Source organism: Ambystoma mexicanum, chromosome 11 (genome assembly GCF_040938575.1).
Source record: "Ambystoma mexicanum isolate Mex_15411 chromosome 11, UKY_AmexF1_1, whole genome shotgun sequence".
NCBI classification, from domain to species: domain Eukaryota; kingdom Metazoa; phylum Chordata; class Amphibia; order Caudata; family Ambystomatidae; genus Ambystoma; species Ambystoma mexicanum.
Window position 1 is genome coordinate 1,095,044,159 of NC_090934.1, and position 18,298 is coordinate 1,095,062,456.

The following is an 18,298-nucleotide window of genomic DNA, read 5'->3' on the forward strand; positions in this document are numbered from 1 at the left end:
TAACTTTCTAGACCCAGATTACACCATCTTACGCGAGGGTGCAGGAGGGGTTACTTAGTATCCCCTTTGTCTAGCTTCTCATGTAACGATTTTATGTTTGTTTGTTTGTTTGTTGTTTGTTTTATTATTTATAATGCGCGAGCGTACCCGGGGGTATCAGGGCGCAGCCTTTACAAGAATTTTCGAAGCTTAGTTACAGTACGGAGAATATACATAATGCAGGAATAAAATACACCATTGCTATATACAAGTCAGTGGTAGGCTTGCAGGCTAACAAGAAGGCACGCAGGCAGGTAATAATCAGGAGGCAAACATGGTTACAGATTGTGGGGGCGGCTCTGGCACAACAAAGTCTTAGCGGGTCTCAAGTTTCAACCAGGAGACTACCAGTGAGCAGAAATTCTGGTAGGGCATGTCAATTCTAAGGTTGGGTGGCAAGGAATTCCATAGCAAAGCAGCTTTTACTGGGAAGCTGTTGCCCCCTATAGTGGCCCGCTTGTAGTGGGGAACCGATAGACAATTTTTGTAAGCAGTTCTGGTGGGTCTTGATGAGGCCTGCCGGTGGAATCTGTTGATCAGGTAAGTTGGGGCAGCATTGTTCAGAGACTTATGATTAAGTGATGCCGTTTTTAAAAGAATTTTATCTTTGGTTGAGAGCCAATTGTTCTGTTGGCTGAGATTCGTGATGTGTTCCCTTCTAGGAATGCCCAAGGCTGCCTTGAGAGCATTGTTCTGAAGGGTTTGCAGTTTACTAGTGGTATCCTTGGTAGATCCCAGGTATATGACGTTGCAGTAATCAAGGCGAGACAGAATAAGGGCTCTGGCGAGTGTCAGGCAGCTGGAGTCCGACAAGAAGGGTTTGGCTGCACGGATTAATTTGCAAGTATAAGTCGTAGAAGATGCAAGGGAGCTCACTTGTCTTTTGAAGGAAAAGTTGGAGTCAAGATAGAATCCCAAGGTTTTAACCTCCTGTCCGACTTTGATGTTGTTACCGTCAATCATAAAGGAATTGTAGGCCGGGCCGAGTTTTCTTATGTTGAGTGTAGTGCCTAAGATGATGAGTTCTGTTTTATCATCATTCAGGCATAGTCCATGAGTGGCCATCCATTCCTGGATGATGATGTACACCCTATTTAACAAGGCCAAATCCTTTCCATAATCTCCAGAAAGCGGAAGGAAGATCTGAGTATCATCTGCGTAGTTGGTGTAGGTGATACCGAGATGATCCATATCATCGAAAAGGGGCTTGGTAAATATGTTGTATAGTGTGGGGGAGACACAGGAGCCCTGAGGGACACCGCAGGTGATAGGTGTGGGGTCTGCTGCAGCTGTGGGAGAAAAGACCCTCATGGTCCTACCGTTAAGGAAGGATGTAATCCACGTGATGGCCTCCGTTGGCAAGTGGGCTGCAGTGTGGAGGTGTGAACATAGGACGGAGTGATCGACCAGATCGAAGACTGCAGATAGGTCAAGGAGAAGGAGTAAGGTGGCTTGCCCATTGTCTCGGAGCGAATCGATCTGGGCTTTCAAGTCAATGAGAGCGGTTTCGGTCCCATGTTGGGGCCGGAAACCGGATTGTCTAGATCCTAGGAGGTTGTGTTCTTCTAAGTGCTCCTGTATTTGTACATAGGCAACCTTGTCCAGAATTTTTAGTACGAAAGGAACGGTTGTTATGAGTCGGTAGTTGGTGGGTATGGCAGGGGCTAGAGTGGGTTTTTTCAATAATGGGAGTACCCAGGATTGTTTTAAGTTAGTAGGGACGGAGCCAGTGACGAAGGAGGCATTGATCAATTTTGTGATAAAAGGGCAGAGGTCCCAGGCAGCATCTTTGATGAGCTGAGCAGGGCACAAGTCTCCCTGGCAATTGGACGGTTTCAGAGATAGGATGATTTTTTCCACTTCCAGAATATTGACTTTGGCAAATTGGAAGCGGGCTAAGTCAGTGGGCATGGGTTTTTCATGGATTTTTAAGTTGGGAGTGTTATTCAGGGACGCTCTTTTGTTGGAGATTTTACTTTGAAGAGTCACAATCTTATTTGCTAGGGCATTTTGAATTTCTGAGCACCAACTTTTATCTTTAGTGCAAGTATCGGGGGAGTCTGAAGGGGATGTTTTCCAAATGGACTCACAGCTGCTTTTTTGCTGTCTTAGGTTTTTGAGGAATGGAGTATACCATTTGTTGAGGTGTGTTTTTGGTTTACTGGATCTGAGTTTAAGGGGGGCGATACGGTCCAGTGAAGTGGCCATAATATTGTTATATTCTTCGACTAGGGACTCAGGATCTAGGTCGTCTGACAATGTATTGAGAGTGGGGAATATATTAGGGATAAGTCTTTCTGCTGTCATATTTTTCTTGTTTCTGGTGAGGGTAGGTGGGGCCTTGATAGTGGGCTGAGGTGGTGGTCTATCGGTAGAGAGCATAAATGATATTAAATGGTGGTCAGTCCAAGCTGGAGGTGAGATATTTGTGATATTCGCTAGGCAGTTGTGGTCGACCACCCAGTTGAGTATTCTGCCTTTTAAATGTTTTGGTAAAGTGCATCTTTGCGCCAAGCCTAATTCAGTGAGAGTGTTGGCTATAATGCTGGCAGGAAGGTCTTCCGGGTCATTGTAGCCCAAGTTGAAGTCTCCTAGGGTGAGTGCTTGGGTGGAGCTCTTAAGGTTGCTAGCTAGGATAGAGTTAAGGTCTTCATCGAAAGAACCAATGGAGCCTGGTGGGCGGTAGATCAAATAGATGTTAAGAGTTTGGGTGTTTGTGAGAGGTATTTTGACTGCTAGTGTTTCACAAGAGGGGATATCTATAGTGGTGGCTAGTCTCAAGGTAAGACTGCACTTATGGATGATGGCGACACCACCTCCTCTCGAGTTGGGACGGTCTTGTCTCTGGATGGTGTAATTGTCAGGGATAGCCAGCATGAGCATAGGGCCTGCTGCTGGGTGTATCCAAGTTTCGGTGATTGCGAGGAAGTCGAGCTCTTCTGTCAGTATTAAGTCTGCGATTTCTAAAGCATGAGCTACCAACGATCTGGCGTTGATCAAAGCTCCCTTGATCTTAGGGCTGACTGTATTATTGGGAGTGGAGTTTCTCTTTTCTGAGGTGGTAGTATGGCGCTTGTCCTGTGGGAGTTCGGGAGTGCCCAAGTTGAAGGAATTAAGAGAGGGTGTACAATGGAGTTTTTGTGAAAGGTTACTGATTTGTGTGGCGAAATTCAGTCGGACTGGTTGTGTTCTACGGTTTTGTGTGTTGGGCAGTGAGCGGGCCAAGGGCTCATGGATTTTGGCTAGCCTGGCTCTAAGTCCTAGGTTCCTTTCTATACTGGTACGAGGGTGACTAGAGGGTGGCAGTGCCTGAGGGTCATTTAAGGCTAAATTAGGTACTTGGTTATTGAGTGTAGGTAAGGCTGGCAAATTAAGTAGTTGTGGAGCCATCTTAGTAAGTGGTTCACTATTAATGCTAACCAGGATGTATGCCAGCAGGTAGGTGGTGAATAGACACATACTAAATAATAACCTCAAGCTAATGTGGTTAAACTGAGTTGCAGGAGTAAGCAACTACAGACAGAATGAGGCAATTTGGCTGAGATGTGAAGGAGTGCACCTAAAATTAAGTAAATTAAGTAGAGGTAGTTTGTCAGAGGTGCAAGATAGATGCCTAGCATCAGGATTAGGTGGTTTGGCAGGAATGCGTATATCAACACCTAGATTCAACTGAGGCGAAGAGGCAGAAATGCATCAATAAATACCTAGATTCAAATGAGGCAGATTGGCAAGAATGCATGTATCAACACCTAGGTTCAACTGAGGCAGATTGGCAAGAATGCATGTATAAACACCTAGATTCAACTGAGGCGAAGAGGCAGAAATGCATCAATGAATACCTAGATTCAAATGAGGCAGATTGGCAAGAATGCATGTATCAACACCTAGGTTCAACTGAGGCAGATTGGCAAGAATGCATGTATAAACACCTAGATTCAACTGAGGCGAAGAGGCAGAAATGCATCAATGAATACCTAGATTCAAATGAGGCAGATTGGCAAGAATGCATGTATCAACACCTAGGTTCAACTGAGGCAGATTGGCAGGAATGCATGTATAAACATCTAGATTCAACTGAGGCGAAACGGCAGAAATGCATCAATAAATACCTAGATTCAAATGAGGCAGATTGGCAAGAATGCCTGGAAACAACAGGATTCGGGTGAGGCAGTATAGTTGAGATGCAGAGATAATATTGTATATATGTTAATGTTAAAGGACATTTGTACAGCGCACTATTGCCAACAAAGTGGTCCCCACTAATCAACTTTGCTAGTAGAATACAGCAATATGTAGCTTCAGTTTTGCAGATAGAAAGCACAAGTGGGCAAATTCGACTATGCTAGGGCAATGCAAAAGTGGGCCTGTTAAGTTTTGCTGATGGAGTACAAGAAGCATTGGGCATTCATATAAATCACGCAATAGGTGCCATATGAGGCATAGAGTAAGCGTTGACAGTATTTGACAGATAGCAGGCACAGTGAGTCGAGAATCGGGAGCAGTAAATCAGCAGAACGCTTAGGTTGTGAAGAGCACTAGATGAGATAGTAGCGGGGGATTGTGCATGCACAGTTGGCAGTGAATGGGACGTATTGAGTAAGGGTGGAGGAGCGCATGTCTCGAGGCTGGAGACTTGGTAGGAGCAATCAGATAACAATCAGGTAGCGTAGACTATCATTTCTAGTGGCAATGGGTTGCACATGTGTGTGTAATAGTTTGGATATGCAAGTTTCACAACGTCATACCTCTCAACCTTTTTTGATACCAAGGCGGGTGAAAACCCAGAAAGGCCATAAACATAAAAGTAGGACTGCCGTAAAAACATGAACCGGCAGTCCTACTTCTATGTCGCTGACCTTTTACGGGAGGGGGGTGGGGAGGAATGCTCCCAGGCACAATCCTCTCATTGGAGGAGAGCGCCAGGGAGGGGAAGGGGGAGGAAATGGGGGCGTGAAAAGCATGACACTTGCTTTTCACGCCTCCATTCGCGCAGGAAGAGTCGCGCCAGGACCCGATTTCGGGATCTCGAAATCGGGTCCCGGCAAAAATATGAGTCGTAGCTCCCACCTTTGCCAAGGCGGGTGAAACAGATGAGCTGGCGAGTGGGCGGGTGTGTAGATGCTTTGGCGGGTGACACCCGCCAAAAGCGGGTGAGTTGAGAGCTTTGCAACGTTGGGTCTGGGGCGGCAGCACGTTGCAAAGGTGAGGTCACTCAGTACAGCGCGGCGGCTGGGGAGGGTTAGAAATGTTACCTTTGAAGGTGATCCAGGGGGTCTGGCTAACAGCAATCACGGCATCAAACAAGCATACAACAGGCACCAGCCTTGATTCCTTGAGCCTTGGAGCTCGTGGCCAGCTTCGCCTGCCGGCAGCCAATGGCAGTGAAGAGGGTTCAGTAGCCAATCAGTAGAGGGCACTGACTACTGCTAGGAGCCTGGTTAGACAAAGGAAGCTCCAGGCAAAAACGAACGGCCATTTTGTTGGTGTTTGGTACCTCGTGTACCTGGAAGGGGGTAAAAGGCACAAAAAGTGCTCCATTTGGCAGATTTTGTACTGGTCACTGGATTTTCATTGCAGGGCTTCCATGAGCGCCCGTGTGCAATAATGGAAAGTTGAAATTGCACATTTGCAAAAAGAGCGCGATGTGGCAGCGCTTACCAGGATGTGCTCGGGGTTGAAGTAAGCTTCTCCTTTGTAGACCCGTTGCTCCTGCAGGGTACCCTTTCTTCGATGAATGGCTGTTGGCAGTGGTTTACTTTGAACTACCGTGGTGTGCATTTACAGCGGGCTGCGTTCGCAGCTGCAGTAAAGCACCCAAGGGTGCCATTTTTGTAAAAATGGCCCTGGTCCTCTTTTGTCACCATTTCTTTGTGGAAAAGTCCTTCTTGAGATTTACTCTGCGCGCCAAACCTGGTTTGGTCCCTTTGTTCATTTTGTCTGTGGCGGGATTCACGAGTAAAGCCCGCCTCTGGCTCCAGGGTGTCTGGCGGGGGCAGGAAGCGAGGGAGCTGCTTGAAACACTCTGTGCTCAATCTCCTAGGAGCCAGGAATGCACTCTTAAGTGATTGGCTGTTTGGCTGTCTGGCAAGGACAGCCACCCTGCTGGGTGACTGACAGCTAGGCTGGAATGAATGGAAGAAACCTGCATAAAAGGCGAGACTTTTTGGCTTGGAAGGCAGAGTCGACCACTGGACAAAAGAATCCGAAGAAAAACTTGAAGAGGACGCCTGCTGCAACTCCTGGACCGTTGGTTTGCCCGGTGAAGCCCTGCTGCTGTGCTGAAACTCCAAATTCGTATCGACAGAGAAGCTCCTGCAAGGATGACTTCTCCCTTTGAGTTGGTGGGACCAATCAACTCCAAAGTAATACACCTGGACATCCTCTCTGAGCTGGTTGAAATTCCACTGCAGTCGCTGCTGGAGTCGAATAGCCAGGGAGAGGCAAACCAGATTGCGTGCATTGCTTTTAAGCTGGCCAAGAGCTCCAGGAAGATCCTCCGGACTTCCAGGAAGCCAGACTGACCAACAGAGTACGGGACCCAAGATGCAAGGAAAGGCCATCTCGACAGCCAGGAACTGCGGTGTTGCTATTTACGGTAGATGCGAGGATCTGAAACACTGAAGTGCCACTTGTTTGAAGATTGCCGGCTGCGAGCGGTGACCGTCCCATTGCAGTGCAGGAGTCCTCAGAAGTCCTTCCCTCTTGTCCCCACGACTGAGGCCCATGAACACCAGGATCTGCAGAGCTGCCCAGGAACAGGAGCCATCTGCTGCACATTTCTTCAACCTAAAGGTACTGTTAAGTCTGAGAGCACTTACCTCTTGTTGTGCCACCTTGCTTGTCCGCGTTGGAGACTTGCCTCGGTTGCATCTGTAGAGTTGCTAACAGTGTCTTTACCTCACAAGCATAATCAGCTTGTGGTCCTACTATGATTTCTTCTATTCTACAAAGACTTTTTAAACATTGTGAAAGACTTACTTACCTGCAAGAAGTGCTTCAGCTCACCTTGACTTTTGCTAACTTAACATTGGCTGGCCTGGCTCCGTGAATGACTTCTCTCTTCTGCTTAGGTGTTGCGTCTTCCTTCCAGGAAGGGGTTAACTGACTTTTCATTGGGGGTTATTTCGAAAGTACTTACCTGCTTAAGAATAACTGTGTAAATACTTGTTTAATTCTGACCTCTCTTCTCTTTAACATCCCTCTCAAGAATATTCTAAATGCAACAGTGATATGTAAATGTCAACAGCACCCTAACTATTGAAGTCATCTAAGGGTGCAGGAATTGTCTGTATGCCATCCCAAATGGGTATTTGCTGATTTGGAAAACTAAGAGGTTGTATTTTGAAGTATAGGTGTGTGTGTTGCTTTATATTGCCCCCTTCTGAAGAAGGCTTACTCTAACTGACTGTTAAATAAATTAAGAATTGTTTAATCAGGAAACCTTGTTTGTAAGAGTATATTTGAACACTTGTCACTGTGAATCTCTGTGGAACTCCCCTAGAGCTCACATTGACCCCTCTTGAGATAATCCTAGCTACTAGACCACACTACCAACCTGTGTAGTACTGAATTATACCAAAGGCTGGGTTCCTATTGCCAGGAGGTCAGGGTTGTTGTAGTGCACCCAAAGGGTACTGCATACAATCTTGCCTAACACACTGCCTTCCCAAAAACACCTTCCCGGCCTGAGGAAGAGTCCAGACTATAATGCTTGGTGAAAGTGTGGACTGAAGACCATGTTGCAGCCATACAAATATTCTGAATTCATACTCGTCTCTGTAAGGCAGAGGAAGTCGCCATGCCCCTGGTCGAATGTGCTACGAGACCTTCAGGAGGATCTTGCCCAGCCAATATATAGAATTCGTGATTCCGAGGATGATCCGCCTAGATAACGTTTGTTTTGAGATCACCATACCAAATTTATGGCCTGTGAAACCAACAAAAAGTTGATTGTCTTGTCTTAATTTAGACATTCTGGAAATGTAGAAACTAAGTGCACGTCTTGGGTCAAGCATGTGTAGCCTCTCCTCTTCCATTCCAGGATGAGGTGGGGGATAGAAAGAAGGTAGAATGATTTTTTGAGCTAAATAAAACTCAGGCACAGTTTTTGGTAGAAAGGTAGGTTTAAAATTAAGTACCACTGTATCTCTAAATAAGATTGTGAAAAGAGGCTTGCAGGACAAGGCTTGAAGCTCACTCACCCTGCAGGCTGATGTAAGAGCCACTAAAAGGATGGTCTTTAAGGTAAACAATCTTAAAGGACAGGCGTGGATAGGCTCGAATGGGGCGCACATTAGGAATTTCAGAACTAGGTTGAGATCCCAAACCAGGACTTGAAAGGGAACCCGAGTAAAAACATTTGTCAATCCTTTCAAAAACTGGATAACTGTATAACTGGAATACAGATCACGCAGGAATAATATTCGGATCATCAAAGTTCTGGAAAATGCCCTCAAGGGTCGCATGGAATCAGCAGTGGAAAACCTACTAAAGGATTTGCTAAAGAACCCCGACCTTTCTCCTTTTTTCACTATTGAGCATGCTTATATGCTATTGGTCCCATCACTGCGACCAAAACCTGGAGACTTCCCTAGGCCTATCATAGCCAGGGTCCTAAACTACAGGGACAGAAACCTCATCCTTCGTTTGTCATGTGAGAAGGGCGAGCTGTGCCTTGGCTCCCACATAATCCAGATTTTCCCCGACTTCTCTGTGGGCGTGCAACAGGAGAGACGTCAATTTTTTGGAGTTAAAAAAACTACTCAGAGAGTGGAATATTTCTTACGCAATGTTGTTTCCGGCCCGCCTCAAGTTCACTTTCAAGGAAAAATGTGACTTTTTCACTGTTCCAGACAAAGCTGTGAAGTTCATAGAATCACAAATACCTATCCACAACCCTGCGGATGATCTTATGGATAATGACTGAGGTATGATCTCATTCTCTTCGCAGGACCCATATCTTGAATATTGCTATCCACTTGCTGTACTACCGATGGGAGTAATAGCTGCATTGGCTCACCACGCATTATACGTACAGGCTGCTGAATTGTGGCACACCTCACCTTTACGGTTACATCCGGTCATTCCCAGATGAGCGCTCTAATTGGCTTGTGTGATACAATTTAATGCTCTTACCCTTGGTAGAACCACCTACTTTAATGGTTGCCTAGTACCGATTGACTGCATGTCCTTAAGTTTTTTATGTTGTCTTCTTTTACTGCACACATCTTTATGACATAACTGTTTACTGGCAATGTGTAACGCCTGCCAATGTACCGCCTTTGGTACCTCTCTTCTCCTGACTAGTCACCTGCACGGTAACAGCGCACCCCACGGCAGCTGCAATGGTTAATTTTGAGGGGTTTTTGGCTGCCGGCCCCTGTTGGACCCACAGAACGGTTGGACTGAGTTTTGGTGGGTCCGCCGTCATCTGGTTTAGGGGAGTTGTTGGTAATTTTGGGTGGAGGGTGGATGGGGACACCGCCATGAAAGAGTCACAGAATGGTAACGGTTCTTATGGGAGATATACACTGATCCGCACATGTTGGGATGTACCCTAGAACTACAAGATGCCCACTAAGTTGATGTCCTGGAAAGTCCGGAGCTTGAGCAATTATACCAAGGCTTGCAAAATTATTGCTTACGCCCAAAGACACGGTGTTAGGATACTTCTGCTGCAGGAGATGCATTCTTGTGCCCGTCTAGCAACTACTATGCGCCGTCCTGGGGACCTAACAGATTCTATGCAACTTATTCCACACAGGCCAGGGGTGTGCTTACACTGATTCACAAATCCATTAAATTCACTCTTAAGAAAAGCTACATCGACCCAGATGGCAGGTATGTCATATTATATTGTACACTGGTAAATAGGGAGTACCTTTTAGTGAACACCTATGGACCTAATGTCGATTCCCCTGAATTCTTCGATACTGTGGCCACAATCGTACTGGGCTAAGTAGGGGTTCAGATCATCTGGGGTGGCAATATGAATCTTATACTTGACATCGGTTTGGAGAGAACTGGATCGGCACCCAGGACATTGTCATGGGCGGCACGAACATTGCACGCACACAGCACCATGCTTGACATCTGTGATGTTTGGAGGGCTTTCCATCCCCATTCTCGTGAATACACCTACTACTCAACAGTACACAATAGCTCATCCAGAATAGATCTCTTCTTGCTGTCGAGCGATCTGATTGGAAAAGTTATTGAAACCCAGATACCAACTTGCACCTTATCCGACCATGCACCTTTTACCCTGTCTATGGAACTAGGATTGCCGGTGCCCACATGTAGTACCTTATGTTTTAAGTCTGCCGAACAAAATACCTTACAGGACACTGCCGCTGGGATCTGATCGGAAGCTTTCAATGTGTATATTAGGGGGATGTCCATCTCCAGGCTGGGGTGTTGAAGACTATAAGAAATTACCTGTACCGGTCTGAGTCCAGGCTGCGCAACCTCGAGCGTGACTGCACCACTGTGGCTGATCCTCCTAAACTTGCACTAATTAGTGAGCAACTGGAAGTCTTTGAGGCACATGCCACCAGGGAGGTACGCTACTTCAGCCGTCCACAAGCTGCACGGAAATATGGGGAGGGTGAAAGGCCTGGGAAAACACTTGCCAGGTTGATTAGGGGGGAATGTGCTCAGCCCCAGATTGTGTCCATTAAAGATGCCGATGGTGAACCACAATGGTCGGATCCACAAATACTGGGGATATTCGCTGAATTGTACACTTGCCTTTAGCCGTTGCCCCCGGAACACAGTGAACAACACATGGGAGACCTTCTCGCCCGGATCCCCATGACTTACGTCTCTGACTCCACCAGGGACCAATTGGATACCTTGATCTCGCTGGACGAGATTGTCAAGGAGATCTCAGACCTTCCGAAATGTAGGGTGGCGGCCCTGATGGGCTAACCCCAGAGTTCTACCAGGAGCATGTCGCCATTCTAGCTCCCAGACTTTTGGAGGTCTGGGCCGAATCTCTCTGACTGGCTTTCCTTACTCCTTCCCTACGTGAGGCTATCATTACAGTGCAGCCGGCAGACGAGTGTGGCTCATATAGACCCCTCTCTTTTATGAATGTTGACACCAAGATTTTCGCCAAAGTTATAGCTAACCATTTTCTCCCGCTCATGACACACTTAGTGCATGAAGACCAGGGAGGGTTTGTGACTGGTAGGTCTACCTCCCACAACATCTGTCGGCTTTTTAATGTCATGGCCAGAATCGACCAGGACGCCACTGCCATCGCTGTTACACTTGACGCCCAGAAGGCGTTTGACATGGTTTTGTGGAAGTATACATTGGTGGTCTTGGAAACTATGGGAATTGGTCCTGAAATGATCAAATATATTAAACTACTGTACAATGCCCCGGTGGCTAGGGTTCGGGTCAACTCCTTGACTTCTGCGATCTTCACACTTATCAGGGGCACCCGCCAGGGCTGCCCATTCTCCCTGATTCTGTTTGTGCTTGTCATAGAGCCCATGGCAGATCACGTTAGAGGGCGACATGCCCACAGAGGGATCCGTTTGAAAGATAACCCTGAAATAATATCTATGTACGCAGATGACATGCTCTTGTACTTTAGAGATCCCACCACCCAACTTGACCCCATCCTACTGGACATCACACATATTGGCACTTGCTCAGGCTTTACAATCAATTATTCCAAATCAGAAATGTTCCCGCTTACTAGCAACACCCAGCAACCTGTCTCAGAATATCCACTCCGCTGGTCCCCCGGCGGTTTCATGTATTTGGGCGTCCATGTGTCCCTGACCAAGTCTACCCTATTGGCAGGTAATTATGTTGCTACTCCACACCTTGCTGAGTCTAAAATGACCTGGTGGTGATCTCTACTGCTCTCACTGGCTGGAAAACTTTCCCTTATCAAAATGGTTCTGGTCCCCAAATTGCTGTATGGCTTCTGCAATATACCAATCTGGCCTGGGAAACAGTATTTTACGAAACTTGCACAATTCCTCTGGCATTCAGGTGCGGTCCGTAAGAAATTGCAAGACATGGTGCTCCCATATGAGAGAGGATGGTTTACAGCACCTTGATGTTATACTGGACAGTCGCACAAGCCCAATATGCAACGTACTGGTACCCGAGCCCCCTTACTCGTCCACATGTTAAATTAGAGATGCTGGCTGCAGCTGAGACCAATATTATGACTTTAATACTCCAGTGCGACTACGCCCCTGATTCTCTGCTTGACCCAGTTGCAGCTACCCTATTTGCTTGGGGCCGCTTATTAAATGCCATAACCGAAGCATGCCCATACTACAAGTGGCTTCCTGCTTGGAGGTTTCCCGGGCTGGAACCCACATACGATACAGCTCTCTCTCAACACTGGGAAGTCCTGGGTTACCATGCAATCACAGATTTTTTCCCTGATGGGAAATTCATCAATCAACAATCGTTGAGACCGGGTCACTCTGGATCTGCGCTTGAGGTGGTACAATATTACAGGCTCCGTGCTGCCTTGCGGGCCAGGTGGCCCACCTTCCCAGATGAACCCCCTGGTACCCCTGAGGTTGCCTTTGTAGCCAACTCAAGCGACACCTGTGGCATTGTCTCCTCTTTGTACAAACTACTACTGACCGGGATCCCAACCCAGCCCTCCAGGGCCCGCACTGAGTGGGCGGGTGAGCTGGGCCTCGAGATCTCTAACCATCTATGGGAGAAGATGCGCACACATACCAAAAGGGTATCCCTCAACTTCCGCTACCGAGTCATGCAGTTTAAATTGCTTAACAGATTGTACTACACCCCCAGCAAAATCTCCAGGTTCAGTAGTACTGATATGCATACGTGTGCTCGATGTTGAGATGGGGCTATGGACCACTTACACATGTTTTGGTCATGTCATAAACTGGGGGACTTCTGGGAGGGGATTGTGAGGGCCCTCTCAGATATCACCAAAGTGGGGATCGACCCTAGCCCGTTATGAGCCCTGTTTGGGATTTGGGAATCCTCTGACGCCAATTGGTTTGCTAAGTTTCTTGACATAAGTTGCATGGTAGCTAAGAAAGGTATACTTCAGGCTTGGAAAAGCCCCATCCCTCCAACCTTCCAGAAATGGCTCAGCGTGATCGCCTGAGTAGCAGCATACGCTCCTGCGAGGAGGAATACTTGACAATGCTCCCAGCACACTCCCGCCCTAAGAACGTGTGGGCTGCCTTTAATAGTTACCTAATTAACCAATCAGAGAATGCATCTGGGAGCAACTCACTCTGGGTCTCCTAAGTGTATTCTCGAATGTTTGAGTATCTCACAAATGTATGCTCGCCGGAGCTGGATGTTGTGCTCGGAGACCCCCAACCGGCCCATAGAGTCGGGGTTTGCCCAGAACCACTTTAAGACAAGATAGCAGCACCGTTGAGATGGATTTGGGTCCAGAATAATACTCCAACACCAAATCAATAATGACAACTCGACAGTTTGGCAAAGGGAGTCTATTTAATGACAAGTACAAAAAACAGGGAGTTATGAATATCAGCAGTGGCGCGATCTTCCTTCTCGCTTCAACTCCAACGAACTTCATAAAAACAACATCATTTATACTGAAAACTTGTCATCATTGACGTGTAACGCTTAAAAGATGGCATACAATTCTATTGGTTTGGGAAAGGTAACTTTAATATAGGTACTATATCTGTATATGGTAACAGAGTGAGGGGATTAGGTAAACACTGTCAGGTGGGGCATCTAAGCCTTTCCTTCAAAATGACTACTGCAGACGTCACTAAAAGTATGACATCCTATTGGTTCTACTAACTATAGGACCCTAGATTACTTGGTTCATTGTGATTGGGTTGGCACCAAACCCATGCATACTTTTCCACTTTGCTTAGCACGCAGAATGGTCGGCCAGGTGCGGCGTGCCCCTTAGTTACGCGGCCTTCCTCCAATTATTGTTACAATCAATCATCAATTTAGTAGCCATGTCTCAATTATTTCGCTGTGGTTGGCCTTGAGACTGCATCATCTGTCTGGAAAGTTCTGATATCTTTGCCTGGCCTGCTGCCAAGCGTAGGTGTGAACTCTCGCTTATTCTTGCTCGGCTGGTCACATGGTTCAGACACCGTGAATTCCACATAATTTGTGTATTTGATTTTCGTTTCACCCACCACCTGCCTTCGTCTTCTTATCTTGACCTTTCAGAAGCAGGATATTCTGTTCTTAGTTTCAATTAATTGTAGCTACTGTTCGTCTCTTCTACTGATACGACCTTGGCTTTCCTGGCACGAGTTGCCTCTGCTGAGTTTCATTTTGTCCGCTTCTTCTCGATTTAGCTAAATATGAAGCTTTCCTCGTGTGGCCTTTAGTAACATTGGTTAATTCTGCTCCTTGTGCAAAGTGGAAGTATACTTATATAAAGTGTTTCTTTTGAGGTAGATTATGTATAGTGGCGCTTGCCGCACTATCTTTCTACCAAGCATAGCAAGCTGCACGGTTTTCTTAGCTTTCTTGCGGTTCCAAGCATATGTACAGGTGTAAACTGGTCACATATCTTTGTTATGCTTACAGCTTAAGCTCCTTACATTTGACATCGTCCTTTCACTTTAGGTTCACGATATCCTTGTTCATGGCGTTTTGTCTCTTTGTCATTCTCTGGTCATCATTTCTTCTATATATGAGTCAGTCCGTGTTCTCGTGACGTCACCATTCGTCTTCTATCAAGACCTTTTTGGTTTCTTCAGGGACTGTACTTAGACAATCTTCATTTCGTTTCATCTGTTGATAAGCTTTCCTCAATGGATACCTTACTGTCCATGGTTTCCTTGCTATTGGTACTTCAATAGGTGATGTTCTTCTGATAGGTACTGGACAGAGCCCCACTGCGGCTCTCTGTTGGTTTATTTGGTCATCATACATCACATATTTCGGTGTGAACGATTCTGGTACTTCAAAATGGACGGTTGGAGTGTGGGCTGTATTTGGGACCTCCTCTACACCCCCCCCTCTGGGCGATTCATCGACCACTTTCACCTCTTTCTTTGGATCCATCTTCTTTGGTTCTTCTGTATTCACCTTCACTTCATCACCTGGGTCCATTCTTTCTTCATCTTCTAGGTCTATACATGATGGTCTGAAGAAATGTCTCTTTGGGGTCCATATCTTTACTACTCCTTTTAAACTTCCTGCTGTTCTTACGTGTTTGTCTTTGTTCCACGTCATCAGTTGACATTTTCCATTTGAGTTTCAGTAAACCCATCTTCCCACATAATTTCTATGCTTCCTGGGATATAGAAACTTTGTTCCTTTTGGTGCATGAATGCTGGCCTTCACAAAGTCTCTTATTTCTCTGTCAGTCAGGTCTTTGGGTTTCCGTCCTGGCTTGACATCAATCATGATCTTCATCCCTATGGCTTTGTTAGCAGTTTTCTGGCACTGAGAGATTATTATTTTAATAACACAGAATCCTAGCAATATTATCAATAGCAGGGCTCCCAGGAACTTGAGTGCATCCGCCATCCATTGTGGAACCCATGAGAATAGTTATCCAAACCAGCTCATCAATTTCATCAGTTTCATCAGTTTCATCAATCATCTGATTCTGTAGCTTTGTCAGCATACCTATGGCTTCTGTTAGAGTTCCATTTTCCTCATCGTGAGAAGGTATAAATGTGGAACATGATTCTCTGATTTTTGCACAAACACCTCCATCCATAGCTGTGACCATGTCAAGTACATATCTGTTTTGGAGAGTCATCAGTCAGATTACCCTTAACTTCTCCTTAATTGCGTTGAATCCCTTTATGGTCGTGTTGATGGTCTGCAGTAACTCCCATCTGGTTATCTGCAACCATTTAGTATTTGCTCCAACTTGGAATCTTTGCATGAAGATTGTCGCAAACACTGATGAGGTGAGGCTAAACAGCCTGTGTTCATATGGAATTGCATGAAAAGCTTCTTCTGATTTAGCAGAAAAGACATTCTCTCTCTTCATTCGATTCAGCAGTTCCACAGATCTCTTCTTCCTCAGGTGAGCATCTGCTTTCGGGAAACTGTCAATATTCAGTTCACTTTTCGGGATCACCAATGCTGGAACGTGGACATTCACTATTGTGCATATACCTCCCCAGTTTCTCGGCAGTCTGATGTATGCTTTGGATCCACATGCCCTATAATGATCCATAATTACTACAGTTCCATGCACCATTCCTGGAGCATCAAAAACTCGTCCACAGTTCTGATTTTCTCCCATTTTTCTTGTGCCATTATTCCAGAAGCAGAATTTTGGGCTTTCCAGTGGCACTATCTGCAAGGGTCCTCCTCTGTTTTCGACCCATGTCGGCAGTTTTGCAAGCTTTGGCCACAATGGCTTGCATCCATCTTGCACCATGTTGATGGTAGGCTCGTATTGACCTATGACCATCCAGGCTCTACAAATTACTACTCCTTTCTCCCATCCATCTGGTGAAAGCACTTTTCCCCAAATCTGCATTTGGCCTCTGTTCTTCCAACTTCGAGCCTCTTCTCTTGGACATTTAGCTTCTGGTTTGCTCTCTTCTGATTTCTGCTCCTTTAACTCCAGGCTTCTCGTATCTGATCACAATGTGTTTAATTTTTACAGTTTCTTGTCTTTATGTCCTGGACATAATCGTCTTCATTTGGATCAGTTGCATCAGTTGCTTCAGTTGCCCATTTCATTGAGGCGTCACTACTCATGAACTGGCCTCTGGTTTTGTACATTGCTATGTGTGAGAGACAGTGTGCTGTCTGGGCATCAATTTCTACAGCTACGAAGATCTTGGACTTCCCCATGCTGTACGGTAGGGATGCACAAACAAAGCATTACCCCTCTCAACTTCGTCTTCCAACTTCTTTTATGTGCTGGTACCAAATGTGGTTTTCCAAATGGGCTGTGCTGTCCAAGTAATCGTTTAGTTTGCTGTCGTCTCTGTGCATACTTCTCTTGATTCTTAAGGTTTTCATGTAGTTCGCTATAACTACATCCTTGAATGCATCTGTATGGCTCCTTCTTGCTGTAGGATTCTCAGGTATCCCGGTCCATGGTGTATGCCTTTTCATCTGTGCCATTTGAGTAGACAAAAGTCCTGCAGTTCTTTCCTTGTCCTCTGCATCTTTCTCTTTCTGGTTAGAAATGTCCATATCCACTCTGACATTGGTCCAGTATATGGCTGTATTGTAGAACTTGTAGTTGTCCCTTTCACTGGAACGCTATGAACGGCCATAATGAATCTGCTATCAGTTGTGCTCGTGCAGAGATCTTCTCCGGGTTTGCTCTTGCCTTTCTTGGTGTTGGATTAAGAGTTTCTAATACCACAGTTTCTGTTGGCTTTCTTTCCGACTCTTCTTGTCTCTCCATGACATCCGCTTTCTTCATTTGGCTTTTTATTTTACTTATAGTGGGACCTCTCATAGTAGGCAGTCTTTTCTTCTGCCATGCTTTGGATTGTGGTTCTGCAGTCGTGCAGTCGTTGACACTAGAGTGGGGGGTGGGGGGGGGGTGGGGGGGGGGGGGGGTGTGTGTGTGTGTGTGTGTGTGTGTGTGTGTGTGTGTGTGTGTGTGTGTGTGTGTGTGTGTGTGTGTGTGTGTGTGTGTGTGTGTGTGTGTGTGTGTGTGTGTGTGTGTGTGTGTGTGTGTGTGTGTGTGTGTGTGTGTGTGTGTGTGTGTGTGTGTGTGTGTGTGTGTGTGTGTGTGTGTGTGTGTGTGTGTGTGTGTGTGTGTGTGTGTGTGTGTGTGTGTGTGTGTGTGTGTGTGTGTGTGTGTGTGTGTGTGTGTGTGTGTGTGTGTGTGTGTGTGTATATATATATATATATATATATTCAATGTTTGCATGCGTGTGGTTGTCAGTATCCTTTTTACATTCATACTCGGCCGACTCTGTCTCCGGATTTTTGATTCACTTGTTACCACAAGTGTGTGTGTCATTGCTAATCACATCCATCTCAAGTTCACTCACTCCATTATCAGATCTTCTAGGGACTGGAATGAGTATGTAAGGTCTGGGTGCCTTCTTGGGTTTCATGCGTGCATCATTAGGTGGGTGCACTGGAATTGGGACGTGTTGTTTACCAATAAAAAATGCAGTTCTGATTGTCAGTGACAGTAAAACAATGATGAATATTATACATACATACATTATGCCCCTGTAGGTCAATTGGCAGCATTTACTTCCAGAAAAGTGAGGACGTCTTTCCTCCTGCGGGAGGACGAGATTGCTGCTCTGGATCCGCATCTCGATTATCCGTTAAAATATGCTAA